A 21421-nucleotide genomic window follows, 5' to 3' on the forward strand; every position below is an offset into this window, starting at 1 on the left:
TTTTTAATTGGAAAACAGAGATTGTAGCTGAAACAGTTGCCTTAAAGTGACCCCACATACAACTGCAGCCATTCTGTTTAAATGAAAGGCAAACCATTTGACACATCAGAGTAGAGGCAAAAATATAAAGTACATTCAGCAGAAAGGATGTGGATGGAATATGAGACACATGGCTGAAACTACTATTAATGTGTGGAGGTTTAAAATCGCTGAATGAGTCAGATCTATTGCTGTGGTTCACTAAAGAATAGTGACCTGTATTTGAACCCAGGGCTCACTGCTCTTGACCTAAAAATGTCACGGTAACCAACAACTCACAGGAAAGTGGCAAATCATAGTCATTAAACAAACAAATCATTGTACACTGTCAGTTGCTACTTTGAGGAATTTAAGCCATTTTCACTATTATAGAGATAAAAAGTAAAAATCAGTTTGTTTGACACAGAATAGCTAAGCATGCTCCACACATCCCAGTATCACCTCATTCATCCATTTCTAGGAAGCTCCCCTCTTGCATTAATATTTTTTTAATGAAGTTTCTTATTTTGTGTTTTTCTGCTCAGCTTGACCCCCTAGGTGGTTGTGCTTTTAAGTAATACAGCCATGCTCCTTACAGGTAGAGTTTAGGAATTCATATTCTGCCTTAATAAAACCTTGGTGGAAACCATGTGAGCAAACAATTTGCACAGGATTGCTAACTAAGTATGCGAGTGGCCTTTACCATGGCCACAGGTGGAGGAGTACACCCCTTCATAAGAACTCAATGGACATGAAAGAAAATGCTACACACATATTATATGGAAAAATCATATTTTTGCATGAAACTTTAAAAGCAGGTTACAAGAAAGAAAAAAAAAATGAGTATCTTCTACCAGCTATTTCCTAGGTTATTCTTAGTTTCAAAGTACATGAAAATCCTCATCACACACTTTCAGTGCAGCTTCATGAGTTTGGTATTGCCACCCACTTTCCCGAGGGCAATGTCATGTGAACACCCTCTGTTTTGGTTTGTTTCTTTATTTCTGTTTCATGTGACCTGCGGCAAGAATTGCAGTGCCCTAGCTACAGAAAGTGGGAATCCCCTACTGCTTATGATTATTGAGGTTCTTTGAGACAGGGCATACAATCTCAGATAAACTGTGCCCCTCAATTACAAGGGCTAGTTGAATATGATCCTTGCCTTGCAAGTACCTTATTTTCCAATATGCAGTGTCTACATTCAATTATCAGGCATTATTGGAAACACAAAGGTCACTACTTACATCTCAAAAGCTCTTAAAGCAAACATGTTATTGCCTCCTGTACACTTTGGGCTTTAAAACCTTAGAATTCACTTCGGGAGACTATTACCATCGTCTCTGTTCTTTTTGAACATCATAGCGTAATGGAAAAATGTCCTGGTCCAAACACCAAGTAATCCAACAAAGCAGTTTCAAAAAGGAAAGCGCTGAGTTCTAAAATTGCAATACAAAATGAATGGTTTCATTCTCCAACGCCTTTGTCACCACCCCTTCCTCCAATGTCACATGCCAGGGCACCCTTTTGCTGGCATGAGAATGTGAACTCAGGATGAGAAGCCAGTCATTATTTTATAATTTAATATTAATTATAACAGTATTAGTCATGATGAACTAATGTTGCATTATGTAGCTTTCAAATGCATTCCCAGAGGACTTTGATTATAATTTGCCATTTTATTCATGTTCAATTATTTTAAAGTGTTGCTGAATTAACAAGATCCACTTAGCCTTAATCACTACTTACCTCATCAGTTTATAGCACTGACATGCCAGGCTTGAAAAGACAATGTGTGACAGGGTGAGAGTGGAGCCATCGTGGCCACAACTGACATTCACACTCGGGTCTGTCAGTGACAGCTGTAGCTAAGCAGCCCCTCCTCCAAATTTGGAGACTCCATGTGAGCCAGCTTGCAGGAAGAGGGGGGAATAGGGGTTGCGGCCACTGAGAACCCCTCTCAGTCACTTTGCTAAATACTGTGCAATTGTATAATAGAACGTTCCGTATGTCCTTCTAATGCACACTAATAGTGCTACCTCTGGTTCCTGATGTCTAGAAAATAACTGCATTCAGTCTTTTGCCCTTCGTGTTGTTTGTAATGGGTGACACTCTCTCTCGTTGCTATGTGGCTCTGGTGAATTCCATATTATTTTTACAAGTTCCTTTATCTCTTACTTCAAAATCTTGTTTTCCATACACTGATTAGAATCTCTGGTAGATTCTACCAATATGCTCTACTTCTCCATTTGAGATTTACTAGATCCTTTCTGACTCACACTCGCAACTCATTTGGTCATGTCTGATGGGTTTATGGCAGTTGGTCACCAAGTAATGAAAAACTGACCAAGACCAATCGAGTGGTTATTTACCCGGAGAGCCTAATGGTAGCACAGTTTGATATACTAGTGCATTATATTCCTATTGTATGTCCACCACCAATGTCAGACATTATGGTAGATCCAGAACTTTAATAGGTACAGGTCCTGCTAATTCGGTTGCAGGGCTATATATGGTCACTGGGAAAGTTGTTATGCTCAAAATAAAATAGGAGTAACCCAGTAGAAACCTCCAGATTTTATCAAGTACCCCACTGGTGAATGAAATGATATATATCAGAATTCTAGTCCCCAGTGTTAGGTAGCATCCATAAAGATTTCTGCAGTTTCAGGCAGAAATTCTATATATGGGCCTTTTAACCACTTGATATTATACTGAGAATTTCTCAACCATCCTATCTTTTGCTTTCTGACTCAAGGATTTAATTCAAAGGAAAAAGTGAATTAAGATGCCCTGCGGCAGTGTTCTCTATTTTATCTGTCCTATCCATATTGCACCATTTAAATATATTATTCTTGTACCAAGAACTTGCATAGTGACTGGGAATGTGGCCTTAATATTGCTTTGAAAACTGATAATGAACAACTCAAATAAGGGATTTTTAGAATTCTTTTTGTCATCGAAAGACAAGAATGCTACATTCAATCATGACATGAAAATACATGTATAAGCCCTAATCAAAGAAATGGAATTTTAAAAATAACAGTCAGAATGGGTATTTTGTAAGTAATCATTATATGCTTTATGGCTATCATATGTATATACACACCTAATGTAGACACCCACTTATTTGTTCATTAGAGTTACTAATAGGAAAAAGAATTGGTGCTGAATCATGTGGCTTGGATTATAAATTTATTAATGACTGATGTTATTAAGTGTTGCTAAAAGCTGGGTAGAATTCCAAGTGCTTTGTTGGTATTAATTTCTTTAAATTTTTCAGTGACTAAGTGGTGCAGATTTTTATTATCCAACACTTTACATTTGAGCAACTGAAACAGTAAGCCATTTAAGAAGTTTCTGATGAAATGTTTTGTAAATATTATTTTCTCAGAAACATTAAAACCAATCTTTAGTTCTATGGTCTTTTTTTTCATAGTTTCAAAGTTGTTAGGGTTGTTCATTTGAAATATTCTGTTAATGAATTTGTGATCTGTTTACTCTCTGGGTAAAACTTCCTTCTAAAGCTCAGAATAAAATTTGCATCCATCCAGAAAGAATTTGGAAAAACTCTTTAAATAAAAAAGAGATCATAAAATTGCCAGGCTTTAGTTATGGAATCTGCATTGCTTCTACTTTAGTGGATTCCTCCTTGTAGAAATTGTTGAGTGGCAGTTGGATACTGATAGTGTCTGCTCCCTGGCTCCCCCTTCCATCATCTCTCTCCAGGACATGACTGCCAGGGTGATTTCCTTTCTCACCTCTCTAATGCTGCCTTTCCGCCTCCTTGAATCTCTTCATTGCTTGTCCTTTTTGATATGACCTTCTTGTACCTTGAAATATCTCCTCTGGTTCAAAAACCTCCATTAATTCCATTTCCCCACTCTATCCAGACTGCCATAATGTTCTCACTGACTCTTCCTGTTCTTCATTGTTCAGTTTTCTCTCTTCTGGCCTGCTATTTGAACAGCATGACACTTAGCAAATATGAGGCTCTTCATGTTATTAAAAAAAAAAAAAACAACAAAAACTAGAGATGTGTTTTAAGAAGTATTCTTGTGCCATTGTGATGAAGTAGTATGAATAGGATCCTAATTAATTTTAAGCTTTGAATGTGACAGCCTTCTCAATAGTGTTCAAATTGATCCACCATATTCTATCCCACTTATCACAACAACATGACCTTGGAAAAACTGCACTGAACAAAAATATTTTAAATAAGGCTTTGACTGACATTATAATTATCATCTTATGCAGAGCAAATGCCAATGATAATAAGATGACAAACATTTGTACTGCTGGAGCGAGAAAAGCTTGGTAAGGAGTCATTGAAAGGCTACAGGAAGTAGCTTCAACAGCAAATCCTACCCAGGCGTGAGTCTTCTGTGTTGTGCATGGAAGTGACAGTCAGAAGAGCCTTTAAACATGCCCATTTGAGAACCAAATTAGTGACTAAACATGGCTCCTGAAAGCTTGCATTGCTCAAAACATCAAATCCTTAGTTTCATAAGGTAAGAACAGTAAGCCTACTGCTCAGATTGATGACAATTGTCCTTCCACTTTAATGCATTTATTTTGCTTCAGTTCTCTGACATCACAAAAAAGCAGGCAGCCTCTTGCTTTGCCCATAGAGAGAAACCGCTTATCAAAGCATTGTCTTTTTTGAGGCTTCAGTGGAAATATTCATTGGTGACTGGCATGCAAAAGCAAAATTGCAAAAAAAAATTTTAAAAAAAGCAAAATGCAATATTTTATTTAAAATTAACAATATTAAACAGTTTTTAAAAGTTGAAAATCTCTAACATAATTCTCAAGCTCTTTGCATGCCTATCAGTGCAAAGATGCAGTCTTCCTTGTACAGTTTCAATGACAGGTATCTGAAGTGATCTGGCTCATTTCCCATATCAATACAATCTCTAAAGGGGCCAATTTTTAGTCATGTATTAGAAGCATCACTTACCGATTGCAGATAGGCAGTTTTAAAGATGCAATTATGCCATTAGCAAATTATCTAGTTACTAAGTTGACTCATTGAAATAATGAGGAAAACTCAATGCTGATTATTTTTAGAGAAAGAAGCTAGTAGTATGTGAAGAATATTTTCGCAATTTAAGTGAATCTTATAAACATAACCTTTGCCACTCTAGTCTTTAAGGTGTTGAGTATAATTTTTACTTCTAATCATTTAACATAAACAAAAGAAAATGAGAAGCCATGGAATTAATGTTTATCATGATCAAATAATTCCAATGCTAGTGGAGGTTATGTTTAAGAAAGTCCATTTCATATAATGATATAAGCCTTTATATTATCAGCAATTTCAGTGAAAGTAATGTCATTGTCATGCTGTTAATATTAAGGGTGCTAACTTTCAGGGAAATACCCTTTCTCAACCTCCTCTGCAGCCCCTACCATCTGGAATCTCTTAGCAAAGGATGATCTGCTACCATAGTAAGTTTCCCTGTGCAGATTTAGAAACTTTTTGTTTTCTCTTGCTCTGGTATAAACAGAAATACTAATCAGAAACTCTAAATGACTCTGGCTCAATATAAGGATTACTGGAATCAGTTTTCTCATGTTAAACGGGATAAGTTAGTATCTACATGTCCCAGGACAAAAGTACAGATGTGCTAGACTCTTTCTACTCCTCATTTTCTATGTATATAAATTCGAGTAAGAACCAGAAGTATGTTTTAACTTTTAACCCTAACTACCTTCTGCTGTAGCCATTCATTTTTTTTAATTTTCTTGTGTTTGTCAATGACTCCAAACTAACATTTTAATGCATTATCACAAATGCCTTAAAATATGCAATACACTCTTCCATATTTAATGTGATCCTACTTTTTTTGTCAAAGGAAAAAGAATATACACACATACATGTTTACATAACCAGTCATTAAACTAAGGTCGTCATTACATCCCCACACAAAACCATCTGAGCTGCCAGGCAAGCTGCCTGAAGAAGCATAAAATATACCGTGGCATAGTCACTGAGCATGAAGTCAGGAAAAGCGGGTGCTTATCATGACACCACTGATCAGCCCTAATATTTAGGACTATCCAGTGAGGCTCAGTTTTCTGACCAATAAAATGTGGTACCCAAACTTATTCCTTTTTCCTCAAAAGATTTTGCAAAGATTAAATACAATAATTCCTGAGGACTTACTTTGAAAACAATAGCACAGTATTATAAAGTATTATTCCTAGGTTTATATTAGTCAGCTGAGAAACTTTGATAGGTGAAACATTTAATATACACATGCTTACAAATCAAATTCAGACTAACATACTTGGTCATGAACCTAACATTGCTTAGCATTCATATAGAAGTATTGACAATTTTCAGGACTCATGTTTATTTCTAATTAACATAGACCAACATATAAAAATCTACCCAAAATGTTATTTTAAAAATCATATACAAACTACGTAGGTTATAAGAGGCTGTAATCATATTGAATAATTAAAATGATAAAAATATTGATCCACACTTTCCTCTAATAATAATGTCATCAAACATTTTGTAAAAATTAATTAAGTCTCACACTTCCCTTATTTGAAAATGAATTAATAATTCATGGCATAATGAAACCTGCACAATCAACACCATTAACTGGTTCTTAGGATGAATTTAATCCCTTAGTCTTTTAATTTAATCACTAGAAAATTCTTTCATCTTTTATTGACTTGTATTTCAACTGTCCTTGTTTTAATTTTTAATAATTCAAATTTTTATTATTTAACAACTTATGATACAAACTTTAAAAATAATCTGACTTCTATGAATCAATGAAGTTAAAAGAGAAAGGCTTAAATGTAGTATCTTTCATTTTATAAGAAATCACATAAACAAGAAAAAATTATCTCGTTTATTTTGAAGTGGGCAAAATTGCTTCTAAAAATTTAGGGAACAATTAAAACATACCTTTTAGAGACCAAAAAATCAGGATGCAAAATACTTAGTATTTTCATTGACACTTTTACCTCTTACTGTGTAGAACTAATGGAGTTTAACATTCTCTTTTGAAAGTTAACACATGGACCTATGAATGCAAACCTTCTTTCCAAGGCAAAACATGCAGTTACTCTTCCAGAAAGGCAACAGCTTGTTTTTGACTTAGTTAACAATAGAGAAAGGATGAAAATGAGACGAATATACTATTTTTATTTTGCAGATGTCAATTATATCTTTGCAAATCGGATATTCTTAATTTGTAATGATATCTTTTAATAAATCACCAATTCAGAAACTCCCTATATTTCCACTGAAGCCTCAAAAAAGACAATGCTTTGATAAGCGGTTTCTCTCTATGGGCAAAGCAAGAGGCTGCCTGCTTTTTTGTGATGTTAGAGTTACCAGGACAGTACTCTACCCTAAAATTAACAGACTAGTTTCAAAGAATACCACTGTCACTATTATAAATATTGATAAAAGCGACAATACTGATATCTGTGTTTACTATGTTCCAGCCACTATGGTAAGCATTTAGTACATACATTGATTTTAATTCTCATATCAATAATGTAATGAAAATATTATTACCTCCAATGAGTGAAGGAAGATGCTGAAGCTCAGAGCATTAAGCAATTTGACAAAAGTTATACAGATATTAAGTGATTGAACGGTTTTAAAATCCAAGTCAGCTGAAACTCAAATCTCTAGAAATATATATTCTTGGAAGTCTCCAAAGTGACATCTTTGTTCTATTATTTCCCACCATAATACAAATACTTTGTCACCAGGAACTCAGTGCTGGAAAAAAAAAAAACAAGCAGTTAATTTCTTAATAATTTTTCTGCTCAATGGTGACAACTGGGAAGTGTTATCATTGTTTGGAAAGTAGATCTTAGGATAGATTTGTTTTATTTTACTTTGCTTTAGGGTAGAGGCTGAAGGGATAAATCCAGAGAGAGAAGTCCTGTCTATGTAGGGCAGTCCTGTAAGGTTGACCTTAGAAAAGAACCTAAAAACATGGAGATGATGGTGAATGAGAGATAGAAAAAGTCCACTTACTTTATAGTTTTGCTCTGAGGAAGACTTGACTAAAATCCAATTTCTTATTTATTTTCTGGATCCAGTCTCATGGTATTAAAGTTTATATATAGCCTTCTACTCATAGTCCCTTGACCAAAACAAGTCACATGGAAATACATAGCTGCAACAATAGGGTTGAAAGGAAGTACTCTCCTGGGCTCAGAAAGGAGAGAACCAGAGTATTGGTGAACATCCACTCTAACTACCATTGTTACAACCATGGACAAGTGAAATAAAACTAAGCCCTTTCTTCATAGGCAAAATAATATACTAGGTGAACTAAAAGCATGTGCATGAAAAACCAAATGTTAATACATTTATGAAATACACCAGATGTCTTTTTTTACTTCTTTTTTAATTGATTTTTTTAAAAAAATAAATGACACCAAAATACATTACAATTCTTATTATACATATATAGCATGGATTTTCATATCTCTGGTTATATATAAAGTATGTTGACTCCAATTCATGTCTTCATACATGTGCTTTGGATAATGATGTCTATCACATTCCACCATCCTTGCTAATCCCCTGCCCCCTCCATTTCCCTCCCACCTCTCTTCCCCATCTAGAATTCATCTATTCCTCCCATGCTCCCCCTCCTACCCCACTATGAGTCAGCCTCTTTATATCAGAGAAACCATTCGGCATTTGTTTTTTGGGGATTGGCTAACTTCACTTAGCATTATCTTCTCCAACACCATCCATTTACCTGAAAATGTCATGATTTCATTCTCTTTTATTGCTGAATAAAATTCCATTTTGTATATATACCACATTTTTTTTTATTCAGTCATCCACTGAAGGGCATCTAGGTTGGCTTCACAGTTTAGCTATTGTGAATTGTGCTGCTATAAACATTGATGGGCTGTGTCCCTGTAGTATGCTCTTCCTGGTCTACACAACAGATGTCTTTATGATACAGGGTAAAGTATGGTAAAAATTATGCACAAACAAAACAGACAACATTGGTAAATATAATTAGATTAAAACAAATTAGCTTTTCAAATCACAAATGCGCTCAGAAAAGAAAAAAAAAGTATGTAAGACTAGTGGAACCCTTATGGCCCAGAATAAGGGGGCAGTGGCACAGGCCTGTAATCCCAGTGGAGTGCATAAACACTTATAAACATAAAAAAGGAAAAGACAACTAACCCAATATAAAAACAGACAATATATATGATTGCATAGTCCATGAAAGAGAAATCCTAGAAGCCATAATTACATACGGAATGGTCAACATCACATGTAATCACATGTAAAATAGAAGGAAAGTGCCATCACAAACCCATCTGCAGGCAAATGCTAAGAAGTTTGACAGGACCAGTATATTGAGAATGTGAACGTCATTGGGTGCTCATTTGCAGCCATGTTAGATGTGTAAATTCAGCTCAATCACTTTACTTAACAATGTGAATTTATGTAATAAAATTAAAGATATTCCTGAACTATAAATCCAGTATTTCATCCGTTGTATTTCTCCTCACAGACAAGTACACAGGTACTAATATTTAAGATTATTCATTGAAGCACCCTTTGTAAACTATACAACTTGGAAGCATACATAGAAAAAAGAGTTCATCCACTGAAATCAATTCCCCAAGAAGTAAGCTACATGGTGCAGCCACTTGGTCTGTTCAATTGGCTGGATGTCCTTATTACCTCAAATGTTGCCTGGAATATAGTAGATTTTCAGTGCATATCTAATTCATTGAATGACTGAAAGAATCTAAGACTGAATGAAGCAAAATTACACATATCGATACTGACAATCTCAAAAGCAACATTGAATGAAAAAAGCTAGTTGCAGGATATGTAACTATGAAATAATTTATACAAATTATAAAATGCATAAAATATTGCACATATCTTTAGAAACAAGTGTGTGTGTGTGCATACGCGTGCGCACTTCCACAAACATGCAAACATCAAAACATGAGAACAACAAACAATTCCAGAAAGCAAGGATCCCTGAGGTGAGGGAAGGATTTCTACCAGAGAACATAGAGGCAAATTTAGTTGTATCTATATTGTTTTATTTTTTAAAGCCAATGATGGAAAATATTAGTAATTTGAAAACCTGAATAATGCACTGTATACTGTGTTGTTAACATATCAATTCCTATTCCTCTCTTTGCATGAACTATTTCATGATAAAATTATTTAATAAGACTACTGAACATACCCATATTAAATTCATGGAACAACTCAGTAGGAAAATTTGTTTCTTAATAAAGTACAATAATTTATTATACTTTGATTTTCAAAAGCTTAGTAACTTCTTTAATAATGTACTGATTTTTAACTATTCCATTCAAATCCCACCAATTTAAAATATCAGTATAATTTTGTGGTTAGAGAGCAATGAACTATGCATAGAAATGCATTACTGTCCTCTAGAATCTCCTACTGGCTGTGACACTTACATCAGATAGTAATTAATTAATAAGCACCTACGTACAAATGACTCTGTACTGGCTAGAGTACAAAACTCTTCTCGTCCTATTCCTGCCTTTGAGGAGCTTACGGTTTAAAGGGACTTTAATTGTAGAATAGGCTTTGCAATTCACAAAAGGAAACAGCTACATTAGTCCAAGTCATTTTTTCTTATGGTTTTGGGGCTTGATGTATGTTCTTTGTTCTATTGCACTTATAGCTCAATTCTTCTGGATGAAGATGAACTGTTTTTCAATCTTTTCTGCATTCCCAAACACACTGTTCACACTTTGTAAAGAATAAAAAATAATCACAATATTTAACCTTTTATTATAGTTGCTCTCAACTGTTACAATGATCTCTTTAAGGTTTGCCTCTAATTCATCTTCGTATTCTTAATGAGTATTTGAATTAAGCAAAACAATTCTGCACGGTTATCGTTACGGATTATACTAAGAGGAATATGCATGTATAACAAAATTACATATATTTTATGACTTTAGACAATCAAGGCTGTTTAATCCTTATCAGTGACATCAGTGCGGACCCAATTAGCACAGTTTGCAGCCACTTCATAATTCAAAAGAATGTGATCATTCAGCTGGAAGCACATTTGACAGAAACTCCATAGTCATGAAAGTAAAAGCTTGCAAGATCACCCACCAGGATGGAGAAGCTGTCATTCTTTCATCAGTGCTGTTGAATACTAATGTCAAGGTCAGAATGGTGTAATTTTAGGCTGCCAAAATATTGCTGGAATTGATATACCAGAAGATGTTTAAGAAAGTAAAGAAAAAGAACTTTGCAAAACTTTCTCAAGGTATAGTTTGATAGGACTTTTTACTATCTAGAGACAAATCTCCATTTTATCATTGTTTTACAACAAAATCTTCTGCTAGTTCACTTGTACAACGATTCCAATATTCTTGCTTTCTTTTGTCCTCTATCTTATTACATTTATATCTTGGTTAAGAATTAGAACCATTGTAAAAATCTATTCTTTGAGATTCTAATTTTAAAAGGAAGCCTGCTTTTGTTAAACCTTTTTTTAACCCTTCCACCACTCCACAAGTGGAGAGTATCAGATACATTTAACTCAAGAACAATTTTCTAAATATGTCATTTCAAATACTTCTCAGAGAATAGAGTAAAATCATAGTACATTGAGACAACAGGTTCAAATTAGATTTTCTAAGACAACAGCTTATTCTAATTAAACAATAATTGTTACATTGTCAGTAAATACCATTTATTTATGGAAAATGTGTGTATTTTCTAGCCCTTTTATGTATATTGTATATGTTATGTGATCCTTATAATCATTCCTGAAAATTGAGAGCTATGTTTAGTTCCATTGTTTTAGAAGAACCTGAGGTTGTTGTTAGTTGTTGACTTTTTGAAAATTTATAGCATGTGGGATGAGACAGAAGGTGGCTTTGGAGCCCAGCTTCTGGGATACATATCAAAATCTTCCAATTATTACTACATAGGCCATTTGTTATAGACTCTTTGAACATATTACCCCAAACTATTTTCCTAATATCTCCCTTTCTCTTATTCTACATTTTATTATTTTTATTTTAAGGGGAAAATAATAAGCAAAACTTATCACACATTTCTTTTATTTTTGTATTTGCTGAAAATTTCCAGACTCCATTCACTCGGGGAAAAACAAAATAAAACTCAAAGCCCATAGTTGCTCTGATATGATTGATTTTACAAACATAAATATGTCAATGAGCTATGCCAAACAATAGCTCAGTAGGATTGCTTTCCATATTCCAGATACATTTTGAAAGATGTCTAAAATGACATGTTTGCTGTAAAATATACATGGCCGGGTGAACTTTCCTAGTCTTATCTTGCGCCTCAGTAACTCTAAAGAGAAGGCGAAATTTTTCTTCTGCATCAGACATGTTGTAAAAAATATTTAAATATTGCTTTTAAATATTCCTTAGTCTTCATAAACATACTGCATACTTTCAACAAGTTTCTAATTTTAACTTACTACTAAGGGCAGCTACTCAGGGATCAGGGGCAGAAAGCTATCACCTTTTTAAGTGTTTCTTGGTGGATGTTTTAACTGAATCAATTCAATCTACATTAGGCCATACCTATGCTTAGCTTTAAAGAAAATTTATCAGCATTCTAAGGTGCTTTAAATCTTCTGAGATGATTATATAGACAGCCCCACAAGCCTGTTCAAAGTTAAGCAATCTTTTTTGATTTGGGTATAATTATTTTTTTAAATGATGTCCCATTTTAAGGGACTATCAATTTTTGCCTTGGAAATAATGGACTACAAATGGCAGTGAACCAAAGTGGCCCCTGGAAAATTTGATTCCAAGGGTTCAAGGACAGACGTCAATTAAAGATGACTTCTTACAAGAAGAGACCGAAGACTAGGAGGTAACCTCACAGAGATGGGGAGAGATGTGAAGGTCAAAGTTCTGTGCAAGGTATGAACAGACAGAATTTAAGTCCAGTTTTTTTTTTCCCCCAGCAAAACCCCATCTCTTAGTATATTAGCTAATCTCTGCTGATTTTTTTCTATAGAGTATGTGTGTTAGATCTGAATGGTATTAATTAGATAACTCACCAATTGTTTATAGAGGGTCAACAAGGCCCTGTGAACAGTTCTAAGACTTTATTAGTAAATAAAATGAGTCCCTAGTTTCACGCAGCACAAAGTTCAAGGAGAAAGCAATTAAACTAAACATTCAAGAACAGGGAGATATGTTTATGTCCCATGATGAACTGTGCTCCCCCCAGTTTTCCTAAAACAAAAACAGGGGGATCTTCAATGTCAAGATGGATACCATAATAGGGATATTAAATACACACAGCAAATAGAAGTGAAGGAAAAGGAGATAGTGATTATGTCATGCACAAGTCAATGTGATTGTCACCCTCTTTCAGGCCTGGATGGTCAAGCTCATTGCCAAAGCTGCGTAAAACCCATGGGCTGGGTCTTGTGCAGTGAGTTGCCATATGGCGTGCGTCTGTCCTCCCCGGGGATTGTTGTGCCCCACTAGGCTAAAGTGGTTTCCACATTAAGAGGTTCATCCTCTTCCTGCTGCTTCTTCCCTAAAGCAGGGTCTGGTGAAGCCAGATGTGCCTCTTACCTCCCAGGAAACTCCAAGGCTCAGCCTCTTTCCACAGGCGCTGGGCAGCCACACACCAATCTGCCAGGCTGTGATCTCAGGGATTCGGATACAGGAGTTGAGTGTTTGACAACTCATTTGTGGGTGATACAGACTTGATGGAATTGTTTAACCTTAGCATGCCTCCATTTTTATTTTTATTTTTAACATAGGGAAAATAAACATGCCTCCCTTAAAGATTACTGTGAGAATCAAGAGAAGTGAAACTGGGGTTTTTTTTTTTTTCATCTAAGAGGCAGTTTATGTTACTGTTTCTTCCTCCTGCCTTCCTTCTTTTGTTCCTTCATCAATTTCTTAGCCATCTCATTTTCAAGTTGTAGCCCAGTAGGAACCAGATGTACAAGAGGCAGAGAAGAGCATAGATGTGACTCTGGTCTTCCAATAAGTCACAATGAACAAGCATCCTGCGTGACTACAAGATCAAAGCGTTGGTGAGAAAATTAAATGAGATTATGCAAGTAATGTAGTTGGTGCCTAGTAAGTGCTCAATAAATATTAACTGCTGCCATATGGCTTAGTAGTTTCATTGTGGAAATGGAGTGGAATTGCTAATCGGGCAAAGGTTGGGTGAAGTAATACAAGCAAAACACTTAGCATATATTAAGTGCACAATAACAATTAGGTGCAATTAGCTGCTACTCACCAGGGTTTTACTGCATGAGTGATAATGGAGTTGGCAAAATCATCATTGGATGAGGCTTCTTCTAGTTACCCCATACCCTGTGACAGCCCTTGATGGTAGGTAAGAAGATTGTTTCATCTTGTACCTACCAGGAAGCTATTGGTGTACTCATGAAAGGGAACTGGGAGCTGGTCTGGGAAGGAAAGAATCAATGGCTCGTTTCTCTGAGTCAACAGGCAAATATCACATTTAACAGAACCAGAAAAAGAAAACAAGGTAGAACTGCACTTCGATTTTATACTATATCCAAATATTAATATGCATGATTTTACCATGAATGTACTGGGCCCTAGTTTCATAGGGTTACATTAGTGAACATTAAAAATATTTGGGGCTGGGGATGTGGCTCAAGCTGTAACGTGCTAGCCTGGCATATATGGGGCCATGGGTTTGATACTCAGCACCTCATAAAAATAAAATAAAGATGTTGTGTCCACCGAAAACTGAAAAATAAATATTAAAAAATTCTCTCTCTATCTTAAAAAATATTAAATTTAATATTTTACAACTTCATAATGCCTTTTGAAGTATTTTTGCACATACTGCCTTAGTTCTAAAATGAGTTAATAGTTATTTGGTATGTTAAGTATATAGCATTATAGCTTTAAAATTTGTATAAGAAATTGCAAGGAAAATGTCAAAAATAATAGGAATCTGAGAGTCTTATTTTAAGTGTTTGCTTGCAAGGCTGTGACTTAAAAACATTAACCTAAAATTAGAAAGTTCAAGGTTCGTATCAAGTTTTCAGGGAACACATAAAACTATGTCACTGTGAATAACAATAAACTAAACCTCACTTTAAGTTTTGGCTTTCATCTTCAACTCAAAACCCTAAGCACACATTGCAAGGTTGCTTATATATGTTAAAATATTCCATAGAAATATTTGCAGAGAGCTGGCGTGTGAGCCTAAACGTCCTGGTTATCTTAACAAAGAAATTCAGCTGAACAGCTCAGCACAAAAGCAATTCTTTCCAAAGCAACAACAACAACAAAAGTCTGCTAAGTACTAAAAAAAAAAAAAAAAAAAAAAAAAAGTCTCTAATACTACATAATTTGATTTGGGATCCAAATAAATTAAGAACAAGGCCCTCTTTCATTAAAGCAGTGACCCATTTTATGGCTATGGACTGTGGCTTGTTCACCTCTTTATTTGAATGTGACTTATGCTAACTAATGGAGTTCAGGCTCCACCATTTCTAATAGGGGCACAATTGTGGCAGTTGGAAGATCGAGCTTTTTTTTCTTTTTTTTCCATTCAAGCCTGATGTTTCCTCCTTGAATCATAAAACTTGAGAAATACATGTTGACGTTCTGTATTCGCACTGTGGGCATTGGCTGGGCATCACCATAATTGTCAGTGACAGACATTCTTTTACAAAGATAAGTTCTCACCTAATTTGTGTGAAGCAGTCCCCAAAGAATGTCACGGTAACAGCCAGCACATGTGCAATATTGCTTTCAAATCACATGCATGTGCCAAATGCCAAAATGAAAATTTGTAGAAATGACATCTGCAATTGAAAAAAAAAATACACCTCATAAAAACCACCAGGGATTTTGCTTTTCTGGGAGTTGTTTTGGTCATTGCCCTTTTAATCTAAAATGACTACTTTATCACTCTTCTTGTGAGAGGCCCTGTGCACTTTAGCAGTGAGGCATGAGAAGGGTTGGGTCATACAAGGGGCAGCTTAGCAGCAAGTTCAACTACAACTGCACCACAGTGTAAAGAATTGATAGGGAAACCCTTGGTGGCTGAATACTTTCCACCTAATTTGACTTACTTATTTTATGTCAATCAAAGTTTTGCAAATTTATTGACAAGGCTTCTTTTTAGTAACAAAAATAGCTATACCTTCGATGTTGCTTGCTATGTGTCAGGCAATAGTCTAACAGCTTTGCCCATATCAATTCATTTAATCCTCACAGTGACCCTGTGGGGTATGATAGTTGGGATCCTCATTTTACAGATGAAGAACTTGGTGCTGAGATTTGAACACAAATTGGTTGATTCTGTGTGCTTATACAGCATATTACATGAGAAATGTCTATTTAATTAAATATTATGAAGTTAAAGCACTTGACATAATGAGCATTCAAGCAATGTAACCTATTATTATCATTGCTATTATCATCATTCTTATTTTATTTGCACTGTAGACTTTGCTATCAAAGCTTACATAATGAAATTATCTGGATATGCTATCAGTACACACAGTAACTTTGGTAATCAGAGCACCCCACCAGAAATTTTTTCTTCTCTATTGAAATTCATAGAGTATGGATAACTTATTTAGAAACAAATGTACCTTTTCCTATATATACATTCCTATATATACACTAGTATCCACTAAAAATATTCGTAATTGTGTAACTGCATTAATGACACAGAGAGTTGTGTATTTTTAAGCTCCAACTCAGAAACATTGTTCCCCTTACTTAACTGTACTTAATTCATTCTGACAGCTTTACTGAAAATGTAAAACTTACAAATGCCCCCTTTTCTGATGTTGGCCCTTGGGGAGCAGGAGGTGTTGAGATTGCCTCACACTCAGGGAAACTCCCCTTGACCCGCATCTGCATCTGCGCATGAGCTGTCTCTTGCTTTGATTCTTGATTTGATTCTTGATGCAAACATTAGGGAGATGAAGCCTTCCCTGGAGGACACAGTCACCTGTATAATACAGGAGAGACATGGTCCTCTGCTCACAGCAGTCCCGTCCAGGCCCTGTTCTGGGTGCTGATCACATTGTCTGCTCTGCATGATCTCCAGGAGAACACCACAAATGTTTATTATCTCTTCCTTATTCAGTTACCTCTTTTTTTTTTTTTTACACTTCCATTGATTTATATATTGCCATACTAGTGTCTGTTGTATTCTGCTGCCTTTCCTATCCTCTACTATCCCCCTCCCCTCCCCTCCCCTCCCGAGAGTAACTAAGAACAGAGTAGGGACGAAGAGCATGAGAAGAAGATTAACATTAAACAGGGACGAGAGGTGGGAGGGAAAGGGAGGGAGAAGGGAAATTGCATGGAAATGGAAGGAAACCCTCAGGGTTATACAAAATTACATACAAGAGGTAGCGAGGGGAAAGGGAAAAATAATACAAGGGGGAGATATGAACTTCAGTTACCTCTTACTATTTTACCTGACACATTTTTTCCCCCCAATCGCATTTTGTTAGTCAGCTGTCTGTCACTATAACAAATACCTGAGTATTATGGTTTGGAACTAGAATGTTCCCCATAGGCTCATGTATTAATGACTTGGTCCCCAATGCAGCAATGTTCAGAGGTGGGGCATTAGGGAATAATTAGGTCTTGAGGGCTCTTCTCTCTCCAGGGAATCAATCCATTGGTGGATTCTTAACTGAATGGACTATTGGGAGGAGGCAGAAACTGTAGATGGTAGAACCTAGTTGAAGGCCATGGATCCTTGTGGGGGGTGTCCTTGGGAACTACATCTTGTTCTCAGCCCCTTCCCCTTTCCTTCTCTCTTTCTCTCTGCTTCCTGGCTATTAGAAGGTAAGCCTCTTTCTCCCAGGCCTTGTCTCCATGACATATTGCCTCCCCATAAGACCAGAAACAGTGGAGCCAGCCAGCCATGCACTGAAACTGACCCAAAATAAATCTTTCTTCCTTTAAGCTGTTTTTCTCAGGTATATTGTCACAGTGATGAAAAACTAACTCACTGAGATAATCAACTTATAAACAGAAAAGGTTTGTTTTGGCTCATACTTTTAGAGGTTTCAGTCCATGATTTGTTGGCCCCATTAGTGTTAAACCTGTGGCAAAGCATCCCATCATGCTGGAGAGCTTTGTGGAACGAAGCTGCTCACCTCACAGCAAAAGAAAGAAGAGAAGGGGTTGGGGTTCTCCTATCCCTTTCAAAGGCATGGCCCTGCTCCAGTCACCTAAAGACATCCCATAGGCTCCACCTCTTAAAGGTTTCAACACTTCCCAATAGTGGTACCCAGAGGAAAAGGGTTTTAACACATGCACCTATAAGGGACACTTATCTGAGCCATAATATTTATATTGTAAGAAACTTCATGTTTTAATTATGAAAATCTGAGCTGAGACTTTGAAATGAACTGATTGTCATAACTTTGACATAAATACAGAAACAAAAATATACAGGAATGATAATTTAGATTTGCTCCAATATTGATAAAAATGTTTTCTTCCAAAGATATTGATTAAGCTCTAAGGCATAGATTATCTTTTCTTAAAATTACTTATTTAAATGCAGTTTACAGGACATAAAATTTAGCCACTTTAAAGTGAACAACGAAGTGACCTTTGTATATAAATATATATAAATGTCATATATGTGTCATATATATATGTATGTATGACATTATATAACTACTATATCTATTTCCCCAAAATTTACATCCATCCAAAGTAAAACACTTACTAATTAAACAGTTTGTCCCCCTTTTCTTCAACCCCTGGAAACTACCAATCTGCCATTATTTTCTTATGGATTTAGCTTTTCAGGATTTTTCATATAAATAGAATCATACAAGATGTGATATTATGTTTAGCTTGTTTCACTTAGTGTAATGTTTAAAGGAAAGTCTCATTATCTTGTAGTATATTCCACTACCCTATTCCTTTCTATGACTGAATAAAATTCCACTGTATACGTAATATACCACATGTAAATGCCACAAGTTTTTTCCTCTATTCTTCCCTAATGGACATTTCAGTTGTCACTACATTTTGACTATTGTGAATAATGTATCTATGAAATCGCATGTCCCTGTATTCACTTTGTGAATGTTTGTTTCAACTTTGGTCTCTACATAAGAGTGAAATTGCAGAATCATTAGATTATCTCTTCATTTAATTATTGAGCCTGTATCATCCTTGAGTCAACTAGTATAATCATTGCTAGCCTGTGTTCTACCCCTGGCAGGTTTTTTTGTGTGCCCTTGCCTCTGCAAATAGTCTTCTTTCCATTTCCCTTTACACTCATTCTTTCAATCAAGTTAAGCATCACTTTGTAAGCACAAAAATATTCTGGGTTTGCTCTGTACTCTCCTATTTTCTTATAATGGCAATTTGTCAAACAAAGAGAGAGAGAATGAATCCAACAGGAAATAGTGCATTAAAATATGTTGTTTACCCAGTCATTCACCAAACCTTTCTAAGTCCCTTTGACCAAAGCCCTGTGTTAAACACTAGGAATACAGAGACAAATGTGATAGACATGGTCCCTACCCTCACAGAGTTTCAAATCTTCAAAGCAAATAGAGGCAATGAGTTTTCTAGATCACAATTTGATTTCCCAAAATGACAACCTGTTGCAGCATTTTTTAAATGTGAAAAATTGTCTATATTTATTTTGGGATGATGATCACATCTCTTCTTGCTCAACCTTGTTCCTTCTCTGATTAATTGCAACTTTCAGTAATCAGAAGAGCCCTTGGAGATGATTTGTGGTTTCATAACTGTCCAATGTCATGCTGGCAGACTAAATGTCAAAAACACCCTCTTGTAAGGCTCAATTTCAGACACACAAAGGAACCACATATATACTCATAGATTTTCATTTTCCCTAAAACTTCATCTAGTGTGAGAGCATTTCAGTTTTAAAACCATGAAAATTCATCTGCATTTGAGTCTATGAAACTCAAAAAAATGTGTAACAAATTTAACAATTCATGTAGGTACTTTAAAATTAATTCCCATAGAAGTGAAAATTTTCTAGCCAAACTTACTTTCTAATCCAAATTAAGAGGGAGACTTTTTGAATTCAGGAAACATCAAGAAGTGCTAGCTGAATGAGGACAAAAAGACATAAGGGTACAGAACAAGTGGATCCCAGATAAAGTGATTTAAACAAAATAGGAGAAAGAAAAGTTCATTAATTTGTCATGGAAAAATCCAGGCCAACAAGAATAGGTGGATTTTGTCTCATAATGGTTGTTGAAGTTCCACACAAGAAATCTGCATCCCAGACAGTGGGAATAAGACAATGCAGGGCAGGCCAGTTATGTTTTAGGAATGTGTGCTTCCATTCAGTCACATACCAGCAGCCACAATTTTGTTATGAGGCCACATTTTCAAGGGAGGTTTGGAAATGTAGTCACATAGTCTACAACTCTAGAACTCTAAAGTAAAAGAAAAGAAAGGAACAGCAAGCCCTGTCATAGATTTTCTGGTTTGAAGAATGTTTCCTTTAATTCTAGAAGATTCTAAGTGAATAAAGATATAATCTGTTGAGAGTCTACGTTCTAAAAATGAATTCCTAACTACTTTTCAACAATAGAGTCAGTATTAGTTAGAGTACCTGTCCAGAAATAAGAATTTCATGACTATGTTTTTAGTCAGTAAAACACTTTCCATTTATTCCCTCTAGTTTGATTTCAGAATGTGAAAAATAATGGGAAATTTTGAGTAAAACTAAACATTTCTTCAATAATAAAGTCCTTTCCATTATTTTTTTTTGTCCCTTTTATGGATTGCTCCCCCGCCAGAACCCAGCAAATATAAATGTGTATCTATTCTGCATTTTTATTATATATCCTACTTTTGAAAAACAAATGGTACAACTTATTTACGTGTGTGTACAAAATTATATAAACATTTTTGATGCAACAAACATCTAATTTAATATGAAAGGACAAAATCTGTTTCTTTGAGAAATTCACCATAAAGATACATTTTACACTTGAAGTTAAACTCCTCAATAATTTATTCCCTCTCTAGGCTGCCTGAGATTCTAAATTGCTCAAATTACTGCTAGGGTGCTTGGATGACCTCGTACCAGGGCACACCTGATGGCAATTGTTTATATATAGAACACAATTCTGATCAATCTCTGACACTTATTACTGACTTCCTGCTGCTCAAAAATGTGTACTCTAATAGCATTTGTATGTTTTCTTTTCCCTTAAGGTTTTGGATTTCTTCCCTACAAGAACAGGGCAAATTAGAATGAACATTACAGACACCAACAGAAGTAGCCCCAGCAATTTGATTGTAGTCTAAGATACTATATGGTATTTACTAAATAAAAATATGTATTGGTGAAATACAGCTTTAGAGATATAGGAGTATACAAAGATTTATA

This window comes from Callospermophilus lateralis, chromosome 4, assembly GCF_048772815.1.
Source record: "Callospermophilus lateralis isolate mCalLat2 chromosome 4, mCalLat2.hap1, whole genome shotgun sequence".
Classification (NCBI taxonomy): domain Eukaryota; kingdom Metazoa; phylum Chordata; class Mammalia; order Rodentia; family Sciuridae; genus Callospermophilus; species Callospermophilus lateralis.